We start from the raw sequence: 16,151 nt of genomic DNA on the forward strand, positions 1-16,151 counted from the left end.
CTGAAGATGACAGCATTTCCATTGGACGCACACATAGCTCTTTTATTGTTCGTTTTTTCTTTGTTGTTGTTGCTGTTATTGTAACCATTAGAACTACCTCGAAAAACATTCTTCTTGCTCAAATATAATTTATGTTTGGCTACCTTATAGAGATTTCAACGCTTCGCTCATTCACTAACTCATCCAAAGCAATAAGCAACGAACAAAAAACAATAAAAACATATCACAAGAAAAGTGAGTAAACAGAAAATCATAGCAACAATAACAACATGCATATACTATATACCGCGAAATAAAAACGATCTTTTTTGATGGATTCTCTTAAACACACACCGCATACAGGGAGAGAAAGACACACTCACACAAGCAATCACGTACGCGAGTCGCACCAAGACGTATTAACGGAATTGGCAAATGAGACGAGCGCACCGAAGACGAAGACGACGGGCTCATTGTAATTGTCGTTATTGTATCTTAACCCATCAAAGAATGTCCGGCATACAGTGAATTGGATACCAATCGAATATTCATATAGAAACCAATCCGAAAAAAAAACGAATAACCATTCATTTCAAACATTCATTTTCGTACGCGTAACTCTCTCTCCGTGTGTGTGTGAAATGTTTTGTGTCCATTTTGATCAGACGGTATTTGGGAATTATGTACACATCTCTTGAAAGGTTAATATAAAACGAGCGTGTGAGCACCGTGCGATCAATTTTCACCGTACTTTTAATGCTCGCGACCAGGCGGAATAAAACGGAATACGTAAATATATATGTGTATTTTGAGTCAGTTTCAGTTCATAATTCCGGATTCCCAAAGCCGCGGCGAAATGAGTATGAGAGTGAGATAGATAGAGACAGAGCGGCAGAGAATGAACGAACGATGTAGTCAATTGATATAAAATGAAACGCGGCGGTGGCGGTGGTGGCGGTGGTAGTGACGGCGGTTCGCAATAGCGACTCTGAACTACGACGATGACGACGACGGTGGCGGCAATGAAACGACAATGACGCTGATGCTGCTGCTGCTGTTGCCGCTGTTGCCGCTGTTGCCGCTGCTTCGCATACTCATAATTTGTGTGTAACGAACGTTCGAAATAATATTTCTGTTATTTAGTATAATAATTGCTTTAGGCCGAATATGATTGAACCGTATTGTGTTCGTGGTTGGTTTTTGGATCCATTTGTTTTGTCGTTTTTGTGTGCGTTGTAGTTGTGTGTTTTTTTATTTCAATTTTTTTTTTTTTTTCATTCTGTGTTCACTTATTTCACTCTCGGCTGCCCCGAGTCGGCGAGCGTTTGTGAGTGTGATCGCATGCGGGCCAGTGCATTTCTTAGTAGGATTCGTTTGTAATTAGTGTGTGTGTGTATTTTACGTCGTGTGAGTAACAAACATGCTTGTTTAATTTTTGGGTTTTTGACACTCAAACTTTGAGAGTTTATTTCCCTGAAATTTTCGACCGATTCAAATGAATCGCGGCGAGTTGTTTTTTTTGTTTCTTTCGTATTCTAATCTGGCGTTTTGCTGGTTTTCCGGTGTATGGTGTGTGAACAATGCGTCGTGTGTTAATTGTTATAAATAGAGTTTGGATTGAACAAACGAAGTAAAGTAAAATGAAAAAAAAACACACACAAAACAACAAAAATATATATATATATATATATATATTCAGCGTCAGAGTCATTTCAAGTGAATTGAATTGAGTTTGTTGTTTATTCAATTTCTTTGATTCGCTGATTCGTCTTCGGCAATTCTTTCTCTCGTTCGTCTCGCTTATGCGAACCATAAATCTTTTAGTGCAGTTGTTGTTGCTATTTTTTTTTTCTCCTTCGGCTATTATTGTTGTTGTTATTATTTTTCTAGTGAATTATTCGCGCCGACCGAAGTGTATGTATATATGAAAAGTAACGACACAAAATAAAAAAGAAACAAAAAATATAAGCGACGAAGTGATCCGAAAACAATAACAGTGTATAATTATCGTGTGTATGACTTTAAAGTCAAGTTGTGTGGTTGTTGATTGTTTTTTTCTTCGTTATTTGTGTCCATGTTTGTGTCATCTTAGTTCATGTGCGCGCTTTGCGTATATGAGGCAGAAATTCGTAATGAGAAACTTTAAGAGAAAAAAAAGTGCCATATATTCGAAATTTTGCATTTATCTTTGGAACAATAATTTTTTTTTCGTTGTGTTTGACAGTGGCAATTCGTGCTGCTGCTACTGATGCTGCTGCCATGTCAATTTTACCTTCGACTCGGTTTGTTTGCTTGAATTTTGCATTTACGAGAAATAGCTAGTGAGTGAGTATGTGGTGGTCGTGCATTCATAATTAAATTGGAGTAAAGTTTGCTTTGTTTCTGTCGCTTTGATTTTGCTGCTGCTGCTGCTGCTTTCGTCGACTTTTTTTTTCATCCATATACTTAGTTAGAGTGAAAAGATCGAAACGGCAAACATGAAACGGTAGACTGAAACAATGAGCAAGAAATGAGGAACAACAAAACAGCAAACAAGCAAGAGCAACAGAAAAAAAAAAGAAAAATAGATAGCAAAAAAAAACAACAATGACAAGGCGCGCACGACGTTCAAATTGTTGACGTGAATGGAAAAGAAGAAGATCATGCGTTCAACGTTCCAAATTAAAAAAAAAAAACGAATAATAAAATCCGAAGTTGATTTGTTGCTCACTTTTTAGCACTACATGGAATGTAAGCTACTGTAGTGATTTTTTTCTTATGAGAAAATTTTAAGACTCTTTAGGCCATTTTTTTTTACCGTAAACTAATTCATTTTAATATCCATATTTTTTATTTCAAATGAACCAATTACACCTATTTGCAAAAATGAAATAATATCATGTTCATGAAATTCAATTTTGAGATAACTCAAAAAAAATGTTTACACTTTTTTCATTGCCAATGTGAAATAACGTACGATGACCGTTCACATTGAGCGTACAGTGTACATTGTACATAAAACACATAAGTGAAGAATACAATATCATCATATGTATTTATTTAATTATTATTGACAATATTAAAATGATTTATAACTAAAACTTGTGAAACAGACATTTCCAACGATTAAAACTATATTCCATGTAGTGCTTACGATAATAATTTGATGAGAAACATCAAATTAATTAAACCCTTTAAATTTACAAGCTTCAAGAACGCAGAGCGGAGCGAAGCGACGATCTGCGGTCTTGTTTTTTCGTTCATTCGCAATATTTCCGATTCATTTTTTTTTTTTATTCGATTGATATTTAAGCTACCTCGTTTATTGCGGCCTAAGTCAGTAACTGTGTAGTGTGCTGACTTGATATTTATCGCTCTCTTTCTATCTCTCTCACTTGCTCGTTTGCCCATTCGTGCGTTCGTGCGTTCGTTCGCTCGCTCGCTCGCTTGTTCGTCGTGTTTACCAAATGTTTTGCCTATTTCGTTGTTCTGATTTCGTCAATTTTATATATATATTGAAATTAACTCATTTCGCCGATTGCCGTTCAAACTGTTTCGAACCTATTTTCACTGATTCGCGTATGTTTCGCTGTTACGTTTTTTTTTCGTGTGTCTGCCATGTGTATGAGTTTGATCAAAAACAATTTTTCGAGAGGAGATTTTCGCTTATTTTTTTTTTCTTCTTTACTTCTATGAACGAACCAACAAACCAACGTACCGCTACCGTTCGATACAAGGTGATTAAGAAAGAAAACAACAACGACAACAAATAGATAGAAATAATATAATAACGATTTGTTGAGTTTATGCCGCGCATTATAAACGTTGAATTTAAATCGAGAGCTTTTCGACAGTGCACAATATGTTATACACATCGAATTCAGAATTAACAACTCGGTTTCTCTATGTATTTCTCTTTCTCTCTTTCCCTTCATTCGGCATTTTAATATCGGCTGTGTTGTTTGGCGCACATACAAAAGTGTTTGTATGTAAATAAAAATCGTTAGCCAAACAGTTTGACAGCTGTACACTTCTCACTAACCGAATCACGATGATTCATCTGTGTGACAGTGTGAAATATTCTTTAGACTTAATATTTTTAATGAACAAATATAAAAATGCAATCGGAAATGATTCAATTTTGATGCTTCGTTTGATGATTGACACCTGACCAAATAAATTAAGCCCATGCTCATTTCGTCGCTCTCCATTTGAAAAAAAAAAAACAAAATCAGTGAAAACAAAAAGTCGTTGACAACGACTCGTTGTGTACCCCGTGTTCAATCCATGTTGAAACAGTTCTGGTATCAATTAAAAAATCATTTAAATTGCGCGATAGAAACAATTAGTGTCATAAAATAAACGATGCGATACATCTCATTTAAATGGACATCAAATCGGTTTCGGTGCAATCGGCTCAAAGGCGAAGCGATTTCATATCGATTTCTATGTACCGATTCTCCCTCCCTTTTTCTTACTCTGTGTGTTTTTTTCTTTTTCATTTGTCAAAATCATCCCAAAACATAGCAATATTATGCTGGCGGTAGCCCTTAGCGAGCGAAATGTACATTTGTCGCATAACTGGCGACATCGCATCGCACCATTTCACCAATTTTGATTTCGATGCTGTGTGTACGTGTATTCGTGTGTACCTTTGCCACTTTGGGTGTTTTGTTCGTCGTCATAGGAAAGCCTGCAGCTGCCATACACTGATGGATAGGACACGAGGGCGAGAGAGAGAGAGAGAGAGATAGAATGAGAGCGAAAAACAAAGGCGGAGTATTTTATATACATATATATCCGCCGCACATACACAAAACCAGCAATATTCGCCGCATCCCGATCGAAATCTCAACGTTTGTACTTTTCTTCGCATTCCAAAGAAAGTACATCGACTTGTCTGCGCACTGAAATCGCTGACTATTTTTTCAGGTGGATTAAATAAATGTTTATTATTCAAATGTCCTTCTTCCCCATTTCTCTTCATTCCCCTTTTGCTCGCTCCTTCGGCGTTCGGCCCGGAAAAGTATTTCGGAAAACTTCATTTCAAATTCATGATTCTGACACCCGGCCAAAGTTTTGTTTGGTCAAACCAAAATTTTAAATCAAACATCCACGAATGATTTCGTTTGACAGTGGAATTATTGATATGAGAACATAAGTTAAACGGTCCAGCAATAGAGGCCAATGAACACACTTTAGTACTAACGATATGAATAATTAATTGGGAAAGTACAAACGATTTAGCCTTTCATGTGATTCAACCAGAACGGAAAGAGTGAGAGAGAGAGAGAGAGTGAGAGAGATGGAGACAAAGGGAAAATATAATCCATTTTATTCAAAAGTATCCAATAATCGGAAGTGTGGTCACACAAGAATTCCACTTTGCAATCGATCTGTAATTGTTTCGCTGTATGTGTACACATATTCTGGTAGTTAATCGTTTCAGTGTCAATCGCACTCTCTTTTCCACTCTTTCTCGCTCGCTCGTTCGTTCGTTGGTTGTTATTCTGCTTGCGCGATTTCGATAATTTCAGTTCCAGATTCGGTTTGTTGTGTTTTGCGCGCGCGACTCCGAAATTGATAACAAATTATCGTCATCACTTTTGATATTATTAATTCGTGAGCATATCGAAACGACATGTGTACCCCAAATATATATATATATCTATATATATATATATGCAGGTGCACACGCACCACGGCCACTTATTATTACTGCTTTTGTGTTCTTCGTTTTTATCTGATTGTGGTTTATCGGTTTTACGGTCGATTCCGATCTGTTTTGGAAATAAATTCAAATTTATATGAAATATGAATCGATGACATTATTCAAACATTTCAGCACGTCAATAAACGTCGTTCGGCTGTATAGTTGACGTGGATGATAGATATACACATGGCTAGATAATTTTGTGCGGAGTAGAAGAAAGAAAAACGTTTTTTCTCTCTCTCTCTCTCTCTCTCTCTCTCTCTCTCTATTGTTTTCCATATTCGTATTTGTGTTTGTTTAATATATAAAATATCGTTTTCTAATAATTTCACAAATCCAAGTCGTGTGTGTACAAACCTATCTTCTACGTAATTTTGCCTTGGATCGAAATAAGTTGGCTCTTCGAATTGTGGTACCAATTGAAAAATGCGCATATTTTCAACGTGCCATGGGTTCATTTTGTACTATTTACAAAATCAATTAGATATGATTGATTTTGAGCATAATAATATATGTGAATGTAATTAAAATACACCACAGGAACAACGACCTGGAAGCGAATATCATTTGCTTAACATTTTCTAATGAACGTTCGGCGAATTTTATAGTCACACATCATGTGTACTACGTCTATTGCTCAATTCTTATTAATATTCAATTCCCGCTAACAATTTAAAACATGTTATTTGACATGCAAACACATACACATACATTATGGGGGCATGTACTTGCCGATGATCGGCTGCAAAATAATAATAAATCATCGAGAATATAAATCGCATATTTGAGCGCATTATTCATTGAAAGTGTGCTTTTTGAACGCGCAAAAAAGAATGAAGAGTCAAGATTTGCTTGTGAGAAAAACGACCGCCTCGAAATACAAGCGGCAGCGGCGGTAGCAGCGACAACGATAACAGCAACGGCAATGGACGTGTAAAAATGAAGGTAAAGAAAAATATTCGCATTCGCGCTAACAACAGGGTACCATGCAACACCTGAAAGTGCCATTTTTCGACCCAATAAAATACAAAAGAAATAAGTCCAGTCCACAATCGAAACAAATGAACAAATAATCAAATGAAACAAATCAAAAACGTTCAAGAGAAATGAAACACAAATGAAACCCTATACACATAAATATTCCAGGAAAAAACAACGAAATGATATTTGTAATAACAATGTTTAAGACAAGTTGAGAGAGAGAGAGAGAGAGAGAGAGAGAGAGAGAGAGAGAGAGAGAGAGAGAGAGAGAGAGAGAGAGAGAGAGAGAGAGAGAGAGAGGGAAAAAACCAGGCAGAAAGAAAGAAGCAACGACGGTTAGAAGAGCGGCGTAGAAAATGAGAGAAACGAAGAAGATCGAAAAAAAGAAACAGTTCGAACTATCTTGCGCATGTAGTTTTATATATACATCCCAAGAACCTGACAATTTTATTCCGCCAGTCCAAGAAACAGAGACAGAGTTCATTGAACCAAACCATTGAACGAATGGCAATTGTAATCGCTCACCGTCCATGCTGTTGTTGCTGCTGCTGCTGCTGCTATTGTAGTACAGCCACACTAAACCTCACAAAAAAATTGTAATAAAATGAAAGAAAAACTATGGAGAGAAAAAAAACCTCAAGCATATACAACGCTTCACATCTAACTCGACTCGTTTGAATATTTGGACATAAGACTTATTAATGATTATGACACATCGCAAATACTTCACGCTTTTTGACGCAACAAGAACAAACAAGCAAAAAATGCAAAATGAAATTTACAAACACACACACACACAAACACAGAGAGCAAAAAAAACTCGAATTTCTTTGCGCATTCACCCCCATCCACTTTGGCAAACTCACAACTTTACAGAACTTGTCGAGGGTTTTGTGTACTTATTCGACACATTGAAAATCACACTATCCTGCCACTTTTGTAAAATATATATGTGTATACAAAATTATTTCATGCTCGAGGGTGGAAGTTACATGAAAACCTTCCAAGAGTTGATGCTTTTGCATGCACCGTGCTGTTTTTTTCTCTCGTTTCGCTACGAAAAGATTATCATTTTTTTGGTCGTTAGAACAAAGTCAATTTGTTGAAGAAAAAAAGCGAAAATCAGCTCACAACAAGGAATATGTAAAAAAAAGAGTGAGATATGACAAAAGAACCCAAAGCCACTGTGGAATGTTGTTCACTTTTTCAATGAATGAATGGTGATAATGTCAAACAGATTTGTTTTAAATACACCGAAAAATATGGTTTCAATTAATTTGAATCGTTTTTTTCTCACAATGCATCCTCAATAAGAATTTCTCATCAAATGATGTCTTTTACGCACAAAATCGATGGTGTTGCTATAGAAATTATTCAAGTGAATTCTAGTTTGCGCATCGCCGCATTTCTTTTTCTTTCATTCTTCCTTTCTCTTACGTCATATGCCTATGTAAAGAGATAAAATGACTTTATGTCGATTTTTTTCCGTTGTTTTTTTTATGCATTTGGGTCATTTTGAAAAGTCATTGAAATAATCACAAGCCTTGCAGAAACGATATGCGATGAGCGTAGCGCATGTGTGTGTGTTTTGTAATCATTTGATCTTTTTTTTTTTTAAATATATGACAGACTGTAAAACGAGGCAGAAGATGAGAGAAGAAAGAATGCAGCAAAAAACGATGGAATGAGCTCTTTTAGTTTGCGAAAAATATGAAAAGAGCTTTTTGAGTGAAGAGCATTCTCATGCACATTAGATCCGTAAATATTGGCGCAGATAAAATATGAATGTGGTTCATACACATATGAATATATGTGTAACCGAAAATTTAAACGGCTTCGGCTGTGTGAGCACAGAGAAAGAGAGACAGACAGACACACATACAGAGATGCAGAGAGAGAGAGAGAGAGAGAGAGAGAGAGAGAGCACTGAGAGTGTGATTTTGGTGTAGGCAAAACCGATATCGTATATTACATACACGCACATACGCCGCGCGCGATATACATATGATACATGAATTGCTGCACCAGCTGCTATATCACATTTAAAGTAGTTTGTCGAACAGTCGAAATTCGTCGACCCGCTCAAAATCGAAATTTATTCGAATTTCTCTCCCGTAACGTAAGAGGAGACAATGCCATGGACCGGAGCTCGCGCAAAACATATAGCAACAACAGAGAGGAAAAAAAAATATAACGAATTAGCCTCTGTAGATCCTCGCTACATCATCATCGTAGTCGTTGTTTTTCATGATAATTGTTTTTATTGTTGCCGTTTTTCTTGTTGCCTGTTCACCCTGTCTCTTGCTTTCTCTCACTCTCTCGCTCAATCACTCGTTCTCTCATTCTCGCGCGCGCAATTTCTCACTCGTAGTTTTCGTTGTTGTTGTTGTTTTTTCTTTTCGCTTTTCCACCAGTAATGCTCGATTCTTGAATTGCCAAATGCCGAATGTTTCCATAGCGTTGCGTTTGCTTATAATTCATTCTCTGCTCCGGGTGCCTTTCGATGTGTTTGTGTTTGTGCTGTATGCATACCGTAGTATGTTCGACTGCATGGCAATTGCGAATTGTCAGGCTTATGTGGTTGTTTATGTGTGCATGGATGTGTCTTCGTGTGTATGCATGTGTGTGTGTGTATGAATTTGTATGTATTTGTATGCGTGTTATCCATGTCCTATGTCTCTGACTGTGCTACAAAAGTTCGCTGTGAAGTTTCGGATTTTTGTTTTATCTTTGTCCTTTGGTGGTGTCGTGCTATCTCTGTCGAATTGATGCCGTGTGCCAATCTATAAGCTGTTTATGCTGTGTATTGCATATGCCCCGTCATCGTCATAGTCGTTGTCGTTGTCGAATGCCGTTTTATAGTCATAGTCGCAGCCGTCATCCCGTCATCATCATTAACGTTGCCTTTTCTATCTCTCTGTCTCCCTCTCTATTCGACAAATGGTATCGAGAATGCTTTGATTTCGCCATGAGCCTCTCGTTTTGACTATCCGTGCGATTTCTTTGATTGGAAATTGTCTTCGAGCGCAATAAATCGTATACATATATCGATAATAATACAATTGCATTTGCGCTGATATGTGACCCGACCAGACTCTCATCTCGTACCATCCAAAAGTAGTTTCGATTAATTAATCTATACTATATACTGTGCGATTGTCGGAGGGTGCACACGTATCGTGCTATATGGTGACACTGTCACTCATACTATTCTCCTTTTTTTGCGCCCATCGCTCACACTCCGTGTTGCATCCATTCGCGGTTTGGCAGTATTTTCTCAATTATTTAATTGTATTCATAGTCATGTTTATTTTGTTTCTATTTGAACGACCATGCCAACTAATAACACACGCCTTCACGTAACGTAAGGCGCGAAAAAAAAAACTCAAACTCTGCGCCAAAGTAAAGAGAGAAAAATGCGAAGACGAAGACATAAACGCCGTGACAATGTGCAGAACAACACAATTCATAACGCAACCGAAAGGAAAGCGATATAATAATGAAGGAATCAAGACGAAGGCGAACACATACACACACACACGAGAGACAGACACTCTGTTCATCAGCAGGAGTGACAAGGATAAGGGAAAGAAATATCCGATACACACAAGTTTTTTTTCTGCTGCTGCTGCTGCTCTCGTTGTTCTTTTATTTTATTTCCAATTTTTTTTCTGGCTCTCATTTTTTTTTTTTTTTTCCCATTCGCCTGGTGCTCCGATATACATACACTTATTTCAGCATAGCGGCAAAGGCAGAGAGGTAACGCGCTTACAATTTCGATTCCACACACAGTGCCACTTCTTCTTCTTCTTTTTCTTCATTATGCTCTTACTCTACGTGCTATAATATTTTATACGTTTAGTTCATTTTTCGTTTGTTCAATTCTTTACTCTCTGTGTGTACACTTTTTGCTGGTGGTGCTTGTGCCGTGCCGCTGCTGCTGCTGCCTGCTTATGCTATGTCGATGTCGATGTTGTTGTTGTTGTTGTTGTTGTTGTTGTTATTGTGTCTCGTCCCATTCTTTGCTTTCGTGTGTACACGACGAATACGAGTATATGTTATTCTCTCGGCATGTATATGCCACAGAACTAAGAGAGTTTAAATAAAAATGTTCCGAAGCCATCTTGGTCGGTCGTTTCGTTGTTGGTTTTGTATGTTTTAAATTGTGCTGAGTGTTTGTGTGAATCGGTTCGGTATCTTGTGTGTTCGCCTGTCGCGCGCGATTCGGTCGGCATTTTTTTTCCTTTCGTTGTATTTTTTTTTTTTTTTCATTCGGTTTGCTCTCTCATTGTACCAACATTTCACATACATACACATTTCTTAGCTCGTGTAGTTTATTAATCCCGTCGTCAAAGTCGTTTGGATTTCCGTGAATATCGTGTTCTATCGAAGAACCTAAGAGTGAATTGAGAAACAATTTGAACGAAAACCAAAAAAAAGAAGAATAGAAAAACAGTGTGTTGAAATGAAGAAACGAATTCATATGAAGAGAAGAAAAATCGCCGAAAAAGTCATTCATTTCGATTAGATTTTTGGGTAAAAAAATATATATAAAATAAGAAACGTGAACTGCTACAAGCAAAAGAAAAATTTGAAGGCAATGCAGTGGCCGAAAACGAAAAGAAAAATTCAGCATAGTTTTTGGTGAGCGAGAGTGAAAGAGAATTCATTTGCTATATGTGTGTGTGTGTGTGCGTATGCGTATCCATGTATATGTGTTTGAATATTACGAGAGTGAAACAGTGATAATCATGTTGTGAAATGCATACATTTGTTTTTTTCTTCTGAAAAGTAGACAACATCTCAATCCAAACAAAACATCGACAAAATAGGATTACGAGTGAAACAGAGAGATGGATACTGAAAACTATCACACGAAAAAGATGTCCAGCGACACATAGAATACAACACACACAATCTAAGCGAGACTAAAACAAAACAACAATACAAAAAAAAGAAATAACAAGAAATGTATGTCAGTGTTTGTATGCATAGAAATCTGATCGTATGTTGCACTTCATCGCTGCCCATTGCAATCAATTCGAAATGAAATGTAACGAAAACCAAAAGAAAAAAAAACAACAACATTGTCTTAAAATATTGAATGTGATCCTTATTTTCAGTTTGGTGTGTAAATGTGCGTAGTGCATTTTCATTGAGATTCCAAGTGATTTTGAAGCCAATTGTTGTTATGATTGCACAAAAAACGCATTCGGAAAGAGAAAAAAAATCGTACAAAATTTACCCGTGAAAATCAATGCGGCAAAACCGCGATTCAGAAATATATTGAGTGAGAGACAGACAGAGAGAGAGAGAGAGAGCGAGGGTATACATAAAAAAATGATAATGAGTCTCCCGCACATTTGAAAATGTCAAATGAAATAATTTTATGGAATTACTGAAATGTTTAACACACATTTGAAACGATTGGAATTTATTTTAAACATGATTGATGTGAGTACGTTTATGTTACAGCTGTAGATATCGGTCGCTTTGTGCTAACGACGGTTTTGATGTGTATGTGTATGTCATTATTTTTTTGCTTTTCGTTGAAACCGCATATAAATATACGGTGAAAGAACCGAAGTTGAAACCGAGTTGAGTGATTCAAAAACTAGCAGAAAAATGCTCCGAGTTGGAATAGTTTTTTGTTATTCGGTCGGTTTCTAATTCTTTGAATTAATTGTGAGCGCATTGTTTTTCGAATCAATTCTCATTCTTCGTTTAGTGGTATAAATTCTTAGTTGGTTGGCAGTTTCATGTGAGAAAGTTGTGCCGATGCGTTTGTTTTTTTCTTCTTCTTCTGTATATCAACAGACACTCTCAATTTCAGCAGGCGATGTGTATTGTGAAATGCCTCAGGGAAACATCTATTTCGAATATTAATTGCAAAGCATTTGTTGTGTTTTTTTCCCTCTCTTCCTGGCTAGCTTGTTATTGACTATCGATGAGTCGATGGTCACATTACTCGCTTCTTCTTCTTCTTCTTTTTTCTCGGCAAAAAGGTATCCGAAAAGGAAACGAAAACGTTGCGCACATTAAAGAGAAACAATTCGGTTCTATTCAGAGCAATTTGTACCGGGCACATTCTTTCTACAGTTTTTTTCCCTTCTCTCGAATGGAAGAGGAGACCGAAAAAAAACCAACCGTACAAAGCAAAGATGAAAGTAAGAGAAAGAGCTAACAAAGAAGAATAAGAGAGAGAGAGAGAGAAAAAGAATTAAGTATTGTGTACAAGGAAGGCAAAAGGGAAAAAAAGTGCGCTCACATAATAAATGTGAGGCAGCCATTTTGATGATTCCTTTCGGTCAAACAACTGTATATTTACTATATTCACTTTTATACCGAAAGACTCTTTACACGCATACACATTCGCTTCATACACAATAGTCTGTGGATATGTGAAACAGAATTTTTCGAGAGCGAGAAACGCATAGCACCGGGGCCAGCTGCCAACAGGAGCAAGAGCGAGGAAGAGGACGAGAGAGAGAGAGAGAGAGAGAGAGAGAGCGCGCGAGGAAAGCGTACCGAGATGGAGACACACAGAAAACACCGCACATATTATATTTATTGTTGATATTTATTATTTGGATTTATAACATTGTAACTGCGGTGTTGCGAACACACAGAGAGCAAGAGAGAGGGAGCGAACAAGAGCGTGTTGTATATACTCACTGCATGTCTACAAATGTGACTGCTCTCTCTCCCGCTCTCTCGCTCTCACACACTGAATCCTCTACACTTCTGGTTAAAGTTGTGTGATGTGTGTTGTATGCGAGTTGTTGGTGTTGTTGTTCGGTTGATTTCTTTTTTTTTTCGCTCGTCGTCTTCATTTGTAATACATATTCCGAATGCGCTGAATGCTTGATGGGCGACAATGTCTGTGTAATGCCGAATACGAAATTCACCGAACAAAACTATACAGATACTTATACGTGTTTGTTGTGCCGATATACCACTCATACCTCAGCCTAGTTAGCTCTATCCATCCGACGAACCAACCGATGACAAAAACAACAATAGCAGCAACAACTCTGCGATAGCGACAGCAACAGCAGCGACGGCAACAGCAACAGCAGAAAAAAAAAGTCGAACCAAAGAAAAAAAAAAATTTACATCCATCGCATGCATATACACAACCCAAAATCTCCTTCCAACAGGAATGGCACCAAACGGAACGACGGCAACAGCCAGCAATAATAACAAAACAGAAGAACATTTATTATGCCACACATATAAAAGCGGTGAGAAGAGAGAGAGTGAGAGAGAGAGAGAGAGAGAGAGAGAGAGAGAGATAGATTGAGAGATAGAGAGCGATGTGAGAGGAGACGGCATTTTCCACATATACACGCACTCATTCGCTTTATGATATAAATTAAAAGCAGCCCTTATTTTCACCATCCTAGCTCGCTCGCACTTTCTCGCTCTCTCCTCACTCACAGCAAATGTACACACTCACTGTCGATCGTGTGCGGTGCGGTGTGTGTTTTCTGGGTGAAAAGTTGACTGTATGTGTCGCCGAAGCACTCGCTATCTGCTTTGAACAACTGCCGATTGACGCTCTCACGTTTTGTGTCGAATGCAAAAATTTCCTCGATTTCATTCCATTTTACCTTTTAACGGATTCGATTCAATGCGAGAATAAATTTGTGTATTTTATGCTTGAATCCTGTGCACGCGCGCGCGTTCTCTCACTCATTCATCGCTGGCTTCATCGTTCACTTACTCACGCACGCTAAACACACAGCGGAATGAGAGAATGAGAACGCGCACACAGGACCCGTGATGACGAAGCATACGACGGCAATAACGACGACGACAACAACATACACATTGCACGCCCTTCTCAATCGACATTTTCACATCGAATTATCGAAAAACTAGAAACCAAATGAATGAGATATAATTGAATCGATGCCTGGCGCTTGTGCCAGCGTTTTTATGGCGAGAAAAATCTAAAAAGCGATAGATGGGCGAGAGAGGACCTGACTTGTGTTTTGTATCCATTTGTGTGTATCTTTTTCCATTTTGCGTACCGGGCTGACTCACTCAATCAATCACTCACTCACTCACTGGCAATCGTGGCAATCCTCATTCTCTTGCTGTCGTCGGTGTATACCGTGGCTCCGTGCACCGTACTCACGCTAAAATCGCTCTCGTATCCGCCATACGAGAGAATATAATCGCAATTAAATTACCAACAATAGTAAAGAACAAAGACATAATCCGATGCGCGCATCAATTCGCTCATTCGAGATATTATTCCATCCATTCTATGGCATTATTATTATTTTTTCCGCATCTTTTCGCTCTCTTTTTCTCTGTCTCTGTTCACTTTTCTTTGGTCGTGTCAGCCGTAGCAGGCAAGAGAACGAGAACGAAAGAGAAAGAGATCTCTCATCAGCCATTGGCTGACAATGTTATCAAAACAAGTTCATGTATTCCAAGAAACTCGAAGGCCCTGTGCATAATCAGATGAGCATACAAAATCACAATTCGCCAAGCGTTGGACCATTTCTGGGGCTAAAATAAATGCGAAATTATTCTCTCGTTCTCATCAAAAACAAGCCCACAAGGGATACAATTTTCGTCGAAGGGCAGCATGAGAGACGACGAGAGCAAAAAGTCGAATCGATGAAACACATAAGTGGTAATCGGTCTAGAAACCGATTTACCATCCATACCAGACCTAAACTGTGTTCAATATTTTGTTGGAACAACTGGTCGATGCGTTGGAAAATGATTGCGATGCCGATGCAAATGCAACAAATACGCACCTTTTGCTTTAGGAATGTGAATTGTGTGATTTGCACATATCACTTTTGACGTTTGATTTTCAAATTACATAAACATGGACAATGCATCTCTCGCTGTGCATCATCGTTGCATTTTGATAAAACGCGCATTTTGCTTGCAACACATGCACACAACAGCACTCATACACTGAAATTTTCTAAGTGGAAGCTTTGCTTCGAAAATATTTTTGGAAATTCCATCGCTGGTTGTGCGTTTACTCACTAGCCGATTTTGTGCCCGAGGTTTAGCTTTTAGATTGGCATGCGGCGTGTAAATGTGTGTGTGTGTGTGTGTGTGTGCGATGTATTTCCAGAAAGCGAATATGCTAAACTCGAACGATATAGTACTCTATATCATATTCATTGATGAAAATCATCCACACTTTCGCCTAAATTGCGGCCAAAATGCAAAGCCGCCACGGTACAAATATGTGCTGAAGAATTTTTCGCCAAAACTTTTTCCCCCCGTTCAATGTTACGTCGCGCAAAACTCGAACGATGAAATTCCACATTTGAAATAAACAAACGAAAAACGGCTAAATGGCGAGAGAACAAAAAATGAACGAGAGAGACTCAATGAATGCAACCGCACAAAATTTCGCAATGCATTCGATGTACTCGCACAATGTGTGCGTTGTACTGTTTTTTCTTTCGGATTGTCTCTCTCACTCTCTCACTCTCGGTATGACGGTGGCGGCGGCGAC

The 16,151-nt window shown here is 38.1% G+C and overlaps 1 protein-coding gene across 48 annotated transcripts in view; it reads left to right on the plus strand.

Annotated features, from left to right (window-relative positions):
* LOC129577139 (bromodomain adjacent to zinc finger domain protein 2B) overlaps nt 1-16,151 on the plus strand; it is a 44,192-nt gene that overhangs the window by 8,792 nt on the left and 19,249 nt on the right. For 6 of the 48 annotated variants that reach the window (XM_055463630.1, XM_055463639.1, XM_055463650.1 and 3 more), the window contains exon 1: nt 10,698-12,106. The exons of 13 other annotated variants lie outside the window; for them this stretch is intronic. The gene's annotated coding sequence lies outside the window, so the exon portion shown is untranslated. Of the gene's footprint in view, nt 1-1,120; nt 1,387-1,874; nt 2,305-10,674; nt 12,107-16,151 lie in introns of those variants that run through there. 29 more of the 48 variants (XM_055463631.1, XM_055463643.1, XM_055463674.1 and 26 more) reach the window with 12 other exon arrangements.

Source organism: Sitodiplosis mosellana, unplaced genomic scaffold (genome assembly GCF_009176505.1).
Source record: "Sitodiplosis mosellana isolate CC-2019 unplaced genomic scaffold, AAFC_SMos_1.0 Smas_scaffold_6197, whole genome shotgun sequence".
In the NCBI taxonomy this organism is placed as follows: Eukaryota; Metazoa; Arthropoda; class Insecta; order Diptera; family Cecidomyiidae; genus Sitodiplosis; species Sitodiplosis mosellana.